The sequence below is a fragment of the Opisthocomus hoazin genome, chromosome 4 (genome assembly GCF_030867145.1).
Source record: "Opisthocomus hoazin isolate bOpiHoa1 chromosome 4, bOpiHoa1.hap1, whole genome shotgun sequence".
NCBI lineage: Eukaryota > Metazoa > Chordata > Aves > Opisthocomiformes > Opisthocomidae > Opisthocomus > Opisthocomus hoazin.
The window spans coordinates 69,201,353-69,217,413 of NC_134417.1; the positions used below are offsets into that span (position 1 = coordinate 69,201,353).

General features: G+C 40.6%; 1 protein-coding gene across 1 annotated transcript in view; it reads right to left on the reverse strand.

The window, feature by feature from the left end:
• Positions 1-16,061, reverse strand: part of CDK14 (cyclin dependent kinase 14) — a 320,879-nt gene that overhangs the window by 295,684 nt on the left and 9,134 nt on the right. The gene's annotated exons all lie outside the window — the stretch shown is intronic.

Below are 16,061 nucleotides of genomic sequence, written 5' to 3' on the forward strand. Positions count from 1 at the left end.
CCCCCATCACACTGCACTGCAAGGGGGAGGGAGCGAGCAGTTGGTGGGTACTTGGTTGTTGGCTGGGGTAAACCCACCACATAAGGTCTCCTCTAAAAAGCTATAATGTAAATACATGTGCAATGTGAAGTTATTATGCTGCTGAAAATACATATGTCTGTTACAGACGACAGTTCATATTCTCCACTAGTTTAAACACTTACAATTTCCTGAAATGAAATAGCAGGAGTACCACATTCTCAAAATCCAAATATGAAAATAAAGTGTTTAACACACAACTGCAAGGTACTGTGGGCATAGCTGAGAATAAACAGAGATTCTGCATTGCAAAGTACTTTCAGGATCCCCATCTTTAAGGATCAGATCTCCTGTTTACCAAGAAACGTATCTCTGTGAATGAAAGCTGTTGTGCAGAGCACCTTTAGGAAGTGCTGCAAGTACTTACAATAAATTTTGGTAATTAAATAACCAGAGACAAAACAGAGCAAGTCTAGTACTTCTTCCCAATAATATTGTACCTGTAGTTCTGCTCAAGTTTTACATAAATACGGGCAACTACTGTAAATCATAACGTTTTTGTGGAAAGAGGCTGCATGCCAACAGAAATGCACACTCTGTTCTCCCCCCATCCCCTTTTGGGGGAAGCAAAACCAAAAAGAGTACTTCTAAAGTGAATCTTTGCCTGTATTTTAGGCTTCTGTATTTCTTTAAACTCAGAGCAGAACTACAACCCCTCCAGCCTGCCTCGCTTTCTAAGTATTTTCTACAGGATTCTTCTAAATTATTCAGTTGGGAGACAAAACGACCCACTGAGGCCCCTTCCAACCTAAACTATTTTATTATTTCCTTTCAGATGAAATTTTTGTACACCACTTTCCTACACAGAGCTATTTTATTGCATATTTATGAACTCATGCAAATGCTGAGATCAACGGCAGGCTTGTCAGATCCCTAACAATAGCAGTGCAAACAGCACCAACGTTGCAAAAACTCTAACACTCCTGAGTGAAAATAAAAAATAATATCCTCATTTGGAAAAAAAAAATGCTAATTTGAGACAAGCAGTGCTCTGAAGCATAAAAACCAACATAAAGAGAAGAGGAAATGAAAGTGATTCCACAAAATTAGACATACAAAGTAGAAAAACTAAATGGACATATACAATAGCCTGTGCTATGTTACTATGAGAGCGACAAGCCAGATAATTGAACTCTTATACACAAAAGATTTTGAAATACAGACGATAAGCACACCAGTAAGAAAGAGGTCAAAACATACATAATGTTCAGTAAATATAAAGCATTCTTATGTCTCAGGTCAAGAAATAGAAAAATATAGAAAATTAGGCTGGGCAAAAATTTTCCACTTTTTTTCAGAAGCACAATGGTTTCAGGAAAGTTGCCATTAAGAAAGGATTTTTCAGAACCAAAATCAGAGCTAGATCTGCCTCCTCATTTCTGTAAGACAGAATATTATCTGGTGATCACAAAACTCAACTGGGCTGTAAGATATGCATGCTGAAATACTACCAGCTTTTATACGCGGGCTGGATCTTCTTTAAGAAAAGGATAGAGGAGGGTTTTCATCCAGTTACAGACAAAAAAAAGCATCTGAAATCTCAGTACTTTGAAAAGAGATAAAATGTTTATTTCCCAGCTCAAAGAGTAAGGCTTACTACATTTCTATAGCAAAGGAGCCTCTACTCCCAGCTCTTCCCTGGTGTTAAACAAAAAAGCACGTGCACACATACACAAGAAAAATGCCCACAGAGATATCCATGCTTGAAGGAAACAGAATACAAACAAACTAAAGCAAGAAGTCCCCACAGTCCCATTTTAAAACACTGCACAGGAAACCCACGTTGTAAGGTGAAACTATTCCAACTAGGAATGGAAAGAGAAACTAAATGTTAACAGGAGCTGTAGCAAAACAGTTTAGTTCAAAGTATTTATTTTAAAGTATATAAGAATGATTAAAAAGACAGAAAGAAGACAACTTCATAATAAAACACTTCCTTTTCATTAGCGTTTTTGTGAAGTTTGTAAGATCTCTAGAGAATGAAGTCACATTTTGAATCCTATGCAAGTAATAAGACATCTTCCCCTTCCTTGAAAACACTCAGATGCCTTCACTATACTCTATTCCATTTTTTCTTTACTGTTCTTCGCTTCATGCTCCTTTCTTGGCCCGAGGCTATTCTACAATGGATTTGCCAGCAGCTCTAGAGATTCAGTGGACTTCTAACAGAGACAACTCATTTCAGTAAAAAATTATTTCTTCATTTATGCCAGGCATCTGAGTAAGATAAACCACAAACTGCAAATGATGAACCAATACAAAGCTATGACTACGCCTGGAGTTTTGCCAGCAGAAGTAGCATCGTTTAACAAAATTATCCCTAAGAAACATTACTATGCCATTGCAATTTTTATGTGTGCCTAGCTCTGAGCAATAAAACCCAAACATTCAAATGCCAATATTGGATGAAACCACTCTGCCCAGTATGCTTCCTCTGACATTCAGCAGATAAACTCTGTGGTTTCTGTTGCGAGAATGCACATACCCTTCCAGTGAGAGTCACCTCCAGATGTTTTTCATTTGTCCCCTCCTCCAGCATCTGCTCTGTTGCCCAGACATGCTTTGCTCTCCCAAATCATGGGAAAAAAATCATCCCTAACCCAAGTCCTGTGAAGTCTTTACCTTCAGACCCGGCCCCAGAACACCTCTACTGTGGGAAGGCAGAGACAGCACCACAAGGCAATGAGATCAATTCAACCAAGATCTCCACAGAAAACCTCCCTTCGTCCAATTAATTATTTTGGGTTTTTTTTTTACTCACCTCATCCACATCATTCACAGTTTTGCATATCTGTCATAGTCCCCCTCGGTGGTCTTTTCCAGGTTTAACAATCCTAGTCTGTTGGATTTCTCCTTACGACACAGCTGTGCCATGTCCCTGTAGCTGCTCTACTTGGGTTCTCCAGTTCAAGCAAGTCTTTCCAAGAAGGATGCCAGAAGGCACCTCGACAGATTACCAGAGAGATCAAAGAAGAAAATGGTGACTCCTTCTGTAAAGGCATGCAAAGAAAGAAACATCCTTGACTCCCTCTGCTGTCACCTCCGCAATCCCTTCAAAGCCTCAAGTTCCTCAAGACCAGAGGAGGAGCAGGGCAGCATGTCTACTATCTATAAATGCTGAGAATATGGTAGCAACACAGCTACTAGCTTCCCCTCACAAATCCCTCTGGTTAACACACATAATTTATACCAAGTAAAGATGGTAAAGTTTATACACAATCCATGTAACAGATAAAGACGGGATTAAATGAGCAAGTAAAGACCCAACCTGCCTAAGACAGGTACCTGCAGTTTAACAGTAATTAATTTATTCTGTAGTTTCATTAATTTTTAGATAAAACTGGTTTGAATAGACTTAGAATCAATACCAAATTTTCCCTTACATTTGAGGACAGATTTGTAAGTGTTTCTCACTCATTACCTTCAAAGATTGAAAGTCTTATGCAGAGTGAGTTAGAAAACTCATTTTCTGAGAAGCAGCCTAAAGAAGAGTTCATCTGTTCATATTAAAGCATAACATAACAGGGTTCAGGAGCAGGGAAAGAAAGTGATGGGGGGAGGTACCTATGCATGCATCAAAGCTTCACTTAAATAGTGTAAGAGAAATAGATACCAGTTAGGCTGAAGCAGCATTACACAGAGACTTTATATGGAAAAATTAAGTATGGAAGGATTTTAATGTTCTCTCCCAAGTTTTCCATAACACATTTTTTTCTTCCAAAAAACCAGAAACCTGAAAGTCTAGTTTATATGCCTGCTGCCGTTGCAAGGGACAAAAAAAGTTATTACATGGTCAGTACATTGTCATGTTAATCACTTCTATACCTCCTGTCAGCAGTCAGTCAATTCTGCTAACATTTACCTCAGCAATAACCATTGTTTTCAACAAGAAAATTACTAGCTTGTGCCCATTTTTCTTATGAAGCACCACTTTACAAATCAAGGCTTTGATTCTACAAGTACTCAAATTTTTGACATGTTCATGTATTTCCCTGGAAGGCAGTGAGGCTCTCAGTGCACAAAGCAGAGCGCATTTTACGCTTTGCAAAAACTTCACTAAGAATTTAGGAACCAAATACTAAAATCTGCTACAGTTACCAACAATATGACTACAACTGAGCAATACACCACAACCTGTTTATTAAAAGGTACTTAAACTGCTGACCCCCATCTAGGTTATCAGAACAGTAGGTTTCTGAAATGTATTTTTGTGATCAAATTCAAGAGATATAGAAGTCTATCTGAAAATGGAGAAAAATAACAGACACAGCAGAAAATTAAAGAGGGGTAACAGAAAAGGCAGGGAACGATGAATTTGAGAAGTCTAACATTTAGGCCCTGCCTAGATCTTCCTAAGTAATTAAAAAAAAACAACCACAAACAGTAATCAGTGCTCTTTTTCAAATCATTCCAGTGTAAACAATAGGTTTACAGCTCACACTAATTCTAGTGAGAGCTTTTGGTATTTTTAGTGGCACTGCACAAAGCTCATTAATTAGAAATGACAGAATGCACCTCACCACTGGAGTTTTGTTTTGCATTTTATCATCCGTCTCGGTTGTTAACTTTAGCCATTAAGACAAAAAAAAAAAAAAATCTGTTTCAATCACCACAATTCACTAACCCATAGCTGATTTTTCATGATGCATCTTGGGATTTAATTTTTTAGTATTTTACTATTTGGGAGTTTGGGAGCAAGCCCTCTCCAGGGGATCATTAATTAATTACAGACATGTTGTTTGTTAATGCATATTTTTCTTTTCCAAAACTGTACAGCGAGAGTGAGCATAACTTAGTCCCTTCTCTTCAAAACATAAATTAATAATAGTTCTGTTTTACTGCACGATTAATTATGGTCCAGTTTCAAAGCATCCCCAAGTCTGATGAAGCAGAAGCCTAAGGGTACCATTTTTTAGCATAACGAGCACAATCTTTTGAACTCTTCTACTGAAAAACTTTGGTACTCAGGACAGAGCTTCACGAACAAGTTTGCAGGATGCGCACCATCCTGCTATTACAAAATGGCAGCTACTCCAGAATAAGAGCATGTAAGGGACAATTCCACACAAATATAAGCTAATATAAGCCAGTTTACCCCTTAAAGGGTAAACTTTGTGTAAACAAAGGGGTAGAACGTGATCATATAAAGGGTAAAACACATGATTGTGTGCCAATCTTGGGCAGAACACTGAAATAAAGGTATGCCACACTTTCACAAACAGAGGTCATTCAGCTGTGCTTCACTGATGTTGATGGCAGCTTTTGTGCATAAGCAAAAAAAGTTATAGGTACAACACAGCCTTTTCAAATTAAGAATACAGCCCTATTATCATCATCAACTCACAGACTCTTTCCTAGAAATCAAGGGTTAGACCCCGAAGTGTTAAAGCCAGAATTACAACCAGGAGTCCTATTGACAGTCGGAAAGATGAAATGAGTAATTCGGGTTAAACCCTGATTCCTCAGCTGTTTCCACATGATATTTCTTAATGTGAATGCCAATTCCAGAACTGGAAACATTTCAGGAACAAGCCCATCAGCAGAGCAATTCACCGTAAGCAGCATTTAAAGGCCACACTTTAGATCAAGAATTGAGAGGCTTCAGACTTGCTCTATACACCTCCATGCAATGTGTATTTAAGAAGACGCTGAAACATATCTAAAGAATAACTAAGCGAGAAAACCAAGGAAGACAAACACATACAGCAGATATGTGTTTCCCCCTTCCCCTCAGGGGAACCCCCGTAGGTTTATGGAGGAAGAACCACATGTGAAAAATCAGTATCTCCCCTCTCACCCTACTGCCTAAAAACGCGACTACAATCAAGACACAAAATAGAAGAAAGTTGTTCACTTTTCTCTAACACTGTCCTTCCCCCAGCTGCACTAGTGTCCTTTAAAAAGGGAAAAATCAAGACATGGTGCAGAATTTCCTTAATCTGACAAAGCTTACTTTTACTCCCATGCTTTTGGCAGCAAACGTTTCCTCTTTCCGGACAAATCAATCAAGAGCCCCAAAATGTCTGCACCAATTTGCTACAAAGGACTTCTTCCAGCAGAAAACAGCTTTATTTCTGTTGGAAGCATCTAGTTATTTTAGAGATTCATAAATATAGGTGGTTTTCATCTATACGTTACAGTGCCAGAGTCGCTTGATTTTGAAACTAACCTCATGGAAGAGCAGGGAGGGAAGAAGCTTAAACACATGTATTGCTCATATTAAAGAAAACAAACAACATGAGGGCCCCTTTTTTTTTGTCCCTCATGGAAACAGGAGATAAGAGGCAAAGTTACAAATTTCTGTAAGAGGAAAAATTCAAACTCCAGCAATAAGCTCTGTGTTGCTTGGTCTGGAGTACCAAGTGTTGGGGTTTGCAGAGGGAAAGAAACAGAAGGACTTCTCCAGAGGTGTCTTTGGCAGATGAGTGGTGGATAGGAATGAGCTTCTGAAGACAACATTTTTATTACAGATGTTTCTAAAGAAGCTTCACATTTGGATTTCTTCTAAGCTTTTATAAACAAGTGCTTTGAAGCAGTACCTCTTACAGTCTTTATAGAACTTGGACCACTATTTTTTGCAATGTACTGTGCAGAATTACATGTGAAGCAAATCACCTCTCCTTCCAGAAACATTTAAAATATTATTGGTGATCCTATATGACATAAATAAGAGTAAAACCATTGCTTGTGACACGGGTGACATAAAAAGCTTGAAACGGATTGCAGAAAGAAAACACCCTGCAATACAGTGCGTGAATCACAAAATTGTGGAGATTGGAAGGCACCTCTGGAGGTCATCTGGTCCAACCCCCTCTGCTCAATCAGGGCCACGCAGGCCACATTGCACAGGATGGGTAGTTTGTCCATATGGCTTCTGAATATCTCCATAGACGGTGACTCCACAACCTTATTGGGCAACCTTTGCCAGTGCTTGGTCACCCTCACAGTAAAAACAGTGTTTCCTGATGTTCAGAGGGAACCTCCTGTGTTTCAGTTTACGCCCATTGCCTCTGGTCCTGTTACTGGTCACCACTGAGAAAAGCCTGGGTCTGTCTTCTGTGCATTCTCCTTTCATGCACTTACAGACATTGATACGCAATGAGCAACCTTGTCTAGTTGATGATGTCCCTGCTCACTGCAGGGGGGTTGGGCTAGATGGCCTCTAAAGGTCCCTTCCAATCCAAACCATCCTATGATTCTATGACTCTATGATAAGATCCCCCCCGGAGCCTTCTCTTCTCCAGGCTGAAGAGTCCCAGCTCTCTCAGCCTTTCCTCATAGGACAGATGCTCCAATCCCTTAATCGCCTTAGTGGCTCTTCTCTGGACTCTCTCCAGTATGTCCACATCTGTCTTGTACTGGGGAGCCCAGAACTGAACACAGTACTACAGGTGTGGCCTCACCAGTGCTGGGTAGAGGGGAAGGCTCCCCTCCCTCGACCTGCTGGCCACACTCTTCCTAATGCAGCCCAGGAGACCACTAGCCACCTTGCAGCAAGGGCACATTGCTGGCTCATGTTCAACTTGGTGCCCACGAGGACCCTCAAGTCCTGTTCTACAAAGCTGCTCTCCAGTTGGTCAGCCTCCAGCATAGCAAGTTTTAGAAAACAGTGTTGCCTGAACTTAGAGACTGAGTCTCCTTCCTTTCCCCTGGCTGAGTTTCATCTGGTACCCAGTGAAAGGCTGTGGTGGATGACACAGGATTCACTCTGGATGTTGTGTCTCAGAGTGGCTCATGCCATTACTGACCGACCATGAGAGCAAGTTATATGGTTCTGTGGTTAAATACTGAGGCTGCGAAAGTTCAGTCCAACTCCTGCCTGATTTGCTATCACTTTTGAAGTTTTGAAGAAAACTAGAAGCAAACTCAAAGTATAATCAATAGATTCCCACTGAATATCTCCAATTCCATCTGTGTTCTTCAGCAAAAGAAAAAAATAATTACGTCTTCCCTCTTTTTGCCTTCCTCTCCAAGAGGCCTTCTCTCTGCATGTTTCACAAGAGACAGAAACTGAGGAAGGAAGATAGTAATGACATTCTTGCAAACTTTAACAATAAAATAACCCCAATTCACACAGTTTTCCAAGATGAGGATCCACTTACAGCAGAACACCTGCTCCAAAGTCTTGCACCACCACTGAACTGCAGCAGCCTCCTGAAATCACCTCTTGGGCTCACCTCCTCATCAGTGAGTATTAAATATAGTCTTGAGCTCTGCTAGGTCCTATGGGCATAGATTCCCATAGCTGTCTTCTCTGAAGCTTAACTGGTGACACTAAAATGAAACATCACTTGGACTGTAAAAATCTACATCATTTCTACCCCGCTTCCGAAGAATGAAATAATTAGTGCTGGCAATAAACCCACCAGAGCACCTCAATTAGAACTTTGCTGAAATTAATGCAGAAGATAGAACTTTTCAAAAAAGAGTTTCAGCTTCTCTGTCAGTACTTGTTCAAATATGTTAGAACTCTTTTTCATTGTTGAATATCATCACTCAGGGTTCAAATTATGAGCGCTAACATTGTCTTCATGTCCGTATAAAATGCATGATTAAGCATTCTCTCCACACCACTGAAAAGACCAGTTCTTGAGATATAAAAAAATGTATGTGCTTAGTCTAACTCATAACTGCTTAGCTGCTGCAAACTTACTTTCAAAGATAAAAATACCATTTTCTTACTGATTTGAACAGAAAAAAGTCTTAAAGCGCTACCACATGCCTTTTTGAAGGGCAAGCATGCTCCTTCATCTCCTCTGAGCCTGCCATGATATGATGATGGCCAGACGCCTCGCGTTTAACTGAGCCATACCACGCTAATAACTAACTAAATAAAAAATGTCAAGTATTCCTCCAGACACTGTTCTCTAGTTTCTGGAATTCTGTGCATCTCCAAGGTCAGCAGGAGATGCCTGTAACAAACACCTTGTGTCTGCCTGGTTCCTCTCTGTGCATGGGAGCCAAGATAAATCATAGCCTTTTTTAAAAAAAATAAAAAGCCACACTTTTTTCCCTGAAAACTGACCAAACTTGCAGTCATGAGAGACTTCAGACATCTGAACAAGCCAAGGCACGGTAAGAATGACAGTGAATCTGACAAATGGAAGAGGCATCATTCTTTGCATGGAGAAGGTAAAAACCTAACTTTTTCTGAGCAAGTGTAAATTGCTATTTTAACTGTATAACTGCATCAGTAATTGGCACCAGCAAAGCAAAGTAGGTTGGAGATCTTCTAATAAGTCTGGCTGCTTAGAAGGCAAATAAATAAATAAAAGGCACCAAACCACACATTCCATCGCCTCCGCCGCTGCCCGACAGCCCCAGCAGCCCCAGCCAGCCCGCAGGTGCTCCCTTCTCTCCCTGCCCACCCCGCTCAGGACAGGAGCTCCCACCCCGGCTGCGCTCCCATGCCCCCGCGGCTGCCTCTGCAACTGGCAAGGAAACAAGGAAACAGCAGGAAAAACAAAAAAGAAGAGATCAAGATCTATCTGTGCCTAAGAGTTAACTGACAGCTACTGACACCCTATTCGGACTACGATGCAGTTTTTGTCATCACACTGGATAAAACGAAACCAGAAACTGTTATAATAAAAGGACAACTAATTCCAAAAGATACAAGAGCTGGACAAACCAGTCCCATGGGGGGACAGAGGGATGTGGCTAGTTTCCAAAGAAAAAGCCAAAAAACAAAACCAAACAAACTTAATAAAAGGACTTCCAAAAAACAACATGTGAAAATCTTATGTCTCTGTCAGAAAGTAACGGTCACTGTATGTTAATGGAGAGAAACACTAGGGGACAATGATTAAGCTTGATAAGAATTTCAGTACCTTCTCCTTCTAACTGCATTCCACAGCTGCCTAACAACACAGTGAGAAAAAATGCTTCAGCTGAAAGGATATTAACTTAAGAAAAATAATATGAACCAAAACATGCATCCTAGCCTCTGCACTACTTCTTGCAACATACTTGGGATAACAGAAAGTCTTCCAGATTTCAAAGCTGAAGGGCATATCTGACCTAACTAATCACAGCAAGTGACCTCAAACAAATTCCTTCAGAGTGCTGAATTTTCAAGACTGAAGTCGGAAAATAAGTTCAAGAACAGCACGAAGCCAGCCTCAGCTACAGTTTCGGGATCACCATGGCCACAATCCGTGCCTGAATCTGAATGTGCAGTTTCAGTAAAGGAAGACAACGATCCATTAAAACAAAACAGTGCTGAGTGTGATTGCGTACAAGTAAGAATCGACTGGTAACAAGAAATTCATTTTACTCTGACTAAAAGAAACAGGAAGACTCCTCAAACATGTATGTATGGAAGAACACCTTTTTTATATGTGAGCCATCAGACTATGAAGAAGTTCACATACAAAGAAAAGCCCTGCGGAGCACATGGCAGCAGGAAAAACATCATAAGCCACTGGTTTTCCTGGGCCGGCACAGCAATGAACAGCTTCTGAAGCTAGTAATGCTGATTTTATTTCTCAACACTGGAAAATGTGAACACGTAAATCCTCCTGAGAAACTTAACTCAGGTTAGGTAACTATCTCAGGAGAGCTCAAACACAAATAGTTCCAGTTGTCACCTGGAATTGTTGATAATGCACTACATGCTCTCTCGATGGCCTTGCCTCCATCATTTATCATTAAGTTTTCAGCAGCATTCACTCCTAGTTATTAAATTACTGCCAATATTTCACATTTAACTACCTTGTAATCCTCAGGTTTTAATTTTCAAACTTGATAAGGAGAATTGCCATACCTGAAGAGAACAAAAGAAGTACTAGCAGGACTATGACTCAATTGGCACTGAAGTAGAAAGCTTTGCTGAAAGGGAAAAAGGATAAAAAATTCCAGAATATATAGAGATGTACAGCAATGACAGTTTAGGCCTTAATATCATAAAAACAGCATTGATTTGTGCACATAAAATCTACTGTTTAAGTAAACTAGTCATAGCCTGCAATCTCCTTTTCTTACCCCTTCCAAACAGACAGCGAGATGTCAATTGACTTAGAACCTTGATTACTGTGGATGGGATCTTGCAAATATATGGCTGTCAGTGGTATTGTGACACACAGCAGATGAGGCACCATACATGCAGAATTTCTCAAGAAAGCTAAAAAGTAGACAGAAATCGTTTTCATTTAGATCCTTTCATGAAAAGATTTAAATATAGTCATATACCTGTTACTAGTGTGGCTTGGAAGAAATTAAAAAAAGCAGTAAAATCTAAGTACAAGGAAGATGGAAGAGACAGAGCTATCATGGAAGTCACACGGTTATTTCTTGCCTTGCAACCAGGAGATTGCCCAGCAAGGCCAAGAACAAGAAGCTACTGATCCCATACATAACGTACAATGTTTTGTTACTCTACTTTACTTAATCTACCAACAAATTACTATATCCCATATATCCCAAGAAAATAAACAGCAGGATTTACATGTAAGCATAATAGTAATAGCTTGCATTCAGACTCCACATCTCTGGAATGCATATATCCTCTCATCTGGTCCACAGAAACATCCAACACAAAGATATGCATGCACAAGTGAGAGAAGAAGGCCTGGAAATTCAGCTTCATTTTGCACTATTTCTGATAGCTAAAACACTTGCCTGCAGATCACAACAGAGCTTTATATGTCAGCATTTTGGCCAGTTCCTCACAAGACACTGCTGCAGACATGGATTCAGACCAGCTTTTGCTCCTTTGCTCCATCCATTTTCAAAGAAAAATTAAGCAAAGGACACAGACATATTAATTAGTAACATGAATCCTTCTTCCACCCAGTGCCAACAGGAGAAGAGAAGGCAGAGGAGTAAGCAGTTTCACAGTTGACTTAACCACTTCTCTTACCCCATGAAAATAATATACCCTTTCTGAAAGGTAAATGGATGCGCTGTCACCAAACATGCCAGGCAGAAGAACGCACAACTAAACAAATTAGCGGCTGGGGCAAAAAGTCAAACCCCTGCCACTCAATAGATTTAAGGGATCCTCTGAGATTAAAACTCTCCCCCAACAACTACAGAAAGCTACTCAAATTTTGGTCTCCTAAAGCCCAGGTTGATCCCTCAACACTAAGAACAATTCCTCTTCTGAAAGAGTAAAAAGTCATTGCCAAGTACATCTCAAAATCTTCCACATGGTCTCAGATTTTGCTTCAAAGCCTTGAAACTGGACACAACAGAGCAGCCATTCTGCAGCCAGCTCTTCTTGGTAGCTTTGCTGACACTTCTCAATTCCTTAACTAGCTTGCATTAAGAACCATAGACCTGGTTCTGATGTGTCCTATGTCTTCCAGAACCCGACTTTCCTCCACATGCAACACAGCACAGGGAAGTGGCAGGAATCCCTAGCCACCAGATAAATATTGGTAATTCTCTGAGAAATCAATTGAGGCTGTCCAAGGGTTGGGGTTTTTTTTGAGCCACCGTAAGTTTCACAAACCAGCATTTTTACAGACCAGTGAAAGGCACATCTGTCCTACAGCTGATCCAGTAAGAAGCCGTCACACTCCAGCAGAATGGCAGTATTTGCTCTCTTCCACCCATGCTCTTCATTCTCAGACTCACCTGAAGCACACCTGTTAATCATATTACCAGTCCTAATCTGGAGGGAACAACCATTCCCTTTAAGCAGCTGAGAATGGCTTTGTAAGACCTGAAGTGCTGGCGCTATTCAGCTACAAACACACACACACTAGCATCAAACACCAGTCCTAAGAACTAGCGACACAATTCAGATTCACAGTTTGTTGGAACGGCCTTGAAGACATAGCACATGGCAGCAGAGACCGGTAAATCTTTTGGGCAAGCTGACATCTAAGCCATCTGCTGCTAGGGAACCACTGGACCAACACCAGATCCTCAGTAGAGTAAGTGAACAGTACTGGGGGGACAAAGAAGTAGAGTTAGGAGAGGTAGGAGCATGAACCCACCAAACTATCTCCTGGGGCTTCTCCTCTGTAATGGAAAGGCTCATGAGACAACATCATCCGCGCTCATCTTCCCTCCTAAAGGTGGCAGAACAGAAAAATCTATATACGACACACAAAGATCTTCTGAATCCGACATTTGCATAAACGAAGATGGGCCTCCCACAGAAGGCATCAGGTGACATTTCAGAGCTTTTACCTCCCTCTCCCCCCTTGCAAAAAATTTGCCTGTGTCGCACGTCAAGTAATGCTTCACAAGCAGCAACTTCCAATACTGAGTTGTTATTTTCTGCCTGGAATTATGTTTCCTCTCATTTGTATTGTGACATACATCTGAACGGACCCATTTCTCAAGTCACTTGAACCACCTGTGTACACATTTGGCAAAGTAACTTCAATGACCACACAAAGATTTTCTGACCCAGTTCCCTGGTATTATTTAGAAACTGCTTTGACATCTATACGTCTATGTTTGTTTTCCAAATTCACTTTTAGTTGTTTTTTTTTTCCTAGCATGACTTCCTACATCTCCTTCCCATCAGCCTTCAGCCTTGTCACAGCTGATAATCACACACTACCTGCTTGTCCCAGCAGTAAGCAGATGAGAACTGCATCAAAGCATCATACACCCCAAGTCAAACCCAAGCTCTCGGCACTGGCAACACCCTCACCCCAAAGGTTACAAACGTTACCCATAACCACTTCTCTGGAAATTCTCCATCACAACATACCACACACAAAGCAGTTCAGTAGTCACCAGTCTCCTGCTTCCTAAGTATAAATGAAGTCATCAAGAAGCAGACACCTCAGCCATGGCTCATAACAACTTTACTGCATCTAGATCAGTAAAGCATCACTGCGCCCAAGAAGGACAACAAGCAGTCTTGCGAAACCCTCTGTATCACAGGCTCTTCTCTAAGTCTGTCACACACCAACCCCACCTTTTAAGTCTCCCAGGAGTGAAATAATCAATGTTTATTCCAAGATCCTACAAAAAGTAACACCAAGTCTCAAGCAGGCTAGATTTCTCTCTCCTCTGTCTCCCATAATCCTCTCCTGCAGGAGGAGAAGATACAGTTCCAGATCTATGCTTTCCACATGCATTTCTCTCTCAAGCTACTTACTCTAAATAAAAAACTTTTAAAAATGCACAAATGCTATTTAGTGTATTACGTGCCTCCTGCACTACGGCATTCAAATTCCTCTTGTTCATTCTTTACGGAGCCCTACTTTTTTACAACTAGCATTTCCCTGTAACTCTTCAAACTCAAAATACATCTCTACACAAGAGTTCTGTTTCAGAGATGGGTGCCCTTTAAGCCAAGACATTTTTCATCACAGAGGGAGTAGCCTTTTTGGTTGTTTTTTTTTTGTTTTGTTTTGTTTATTCTGAGAGAGAGATACTGGGAGAGCAAGCACATTACAGAATCAAGAAACAACTTGGAAAAATTCCCTCTCCTTTCACACACTTCCACGTCAAACACACAACAAGAAGTTGTTCCATGAGTGAAACAAACAAAATTTGGTTTCCTCGAAGTTGGAGACACTAAATGTACTAAGGAGTAGATAAGTATTAAGGATTTTGCTGAGGTCAGAGTATTCGTAACACCTCCGAACACATTCTCCTACATTCACAAGAACTTGCATTCCAGCATTTCCATCAGAGGAGATTCTTATCTCTATCCCTCAGCTAGCTCACGTGTTTTTTCACCAAGCATCTTGGCATCTATTGTCGGCTAGCTTCAAAGTTACTGGCTGGAGTCAGAAAGTATTACATATGCAGCAGGCACAATCACAGTATCCCAATTTCCTAAGGAGCGTGGCCTTAAATAAAAAAAGGGCGCTGTTGATACTGGGCAAAGTTAACATTAAAATGGAGCTCATCAACAGCAATATAACTCACCACATAAGAAGCAATAATCACAGCAATTCACAACGATATTGAGTCTTAACATTATTTTGTTTTGATTTCATTATGACATTGATATTAATTTATCTAGTGTGCATACATATGACTGAAGGTCTTAAACCATGATTTAAGCACTTAGAGAAACCACTAACAACAGAAGAACAAGAACCAACAGCTCGAGACTGACGGACAAAAATTTAGAAATAAATGACGACAGCAAGCAGCTGACCAAAGGAACAGGTTACCAGCCTTGCGGTGAGGTTAGTCGCAATATCGACACTGGTTGTCATTCCAACAAATATGCTGCAATTCAGCCACGTGTTATTGGCTTTGATCACATTCATGTGAGTGAAGAAGAAAATAGTTCCATCATTATAAGATACAGTGGACACATGGTACACTAATGGTCAAAGACATCAAAGTAATCCTGCATAGTTGGAAGTTATTAATCTAAACTTTGACAACTGGAGCACAAATAAAATGTTCACTCAAGGGCCAAATGTTTGTTTATAGACCACCTTTTGCAGGTAGCGCTGCTCCTCAGAGGTGTTTGTCTTCTGTCTTGGTATCCAGAGTAGACAATCAGCGCTTTGCCTAAAAGAATGAAACAGATGCTTTCCGTGCCGAATTTCTGCTCAGAAAGTGAAATTCAGGCTGCTTTGAAAAGGAGGGCAAATCAATCTTTGTTTCCTTTTTTTTTTTGGTTTGCTCTCTTCAGTGAGCAGGTAACAGCATTTCAGGACACAAGGAGAAGATGCCTTACTCTCTCCCACTCCACTAAACTAACTTTGAAAAATGCAAGAACAGCCCGCACACACACACACACACACAACCACAAATCACGATCGAAGAAACCAGTCCACAAATCACTGAAAACACTGAGAATCTTCCCACTGATTTCAGCAGGTACTGGAGCAGGCCCATGTTCCAGTTCCCACAATGTGACCAGTATGACAAAAAGCACACTATTACTTTGCTGCTTTGAATGAAAGACTATACGTAAGGTGGTCTGTATCCTACTCCTTTATTCATTTGAATCTCTGGAAGATCCTTGATATCTTAGGAAGGTAAATAGACTACCAGTGGATTTAAACAAATTAATGCAAGTGTTCTCATGGACTGAAGTAAAGGCC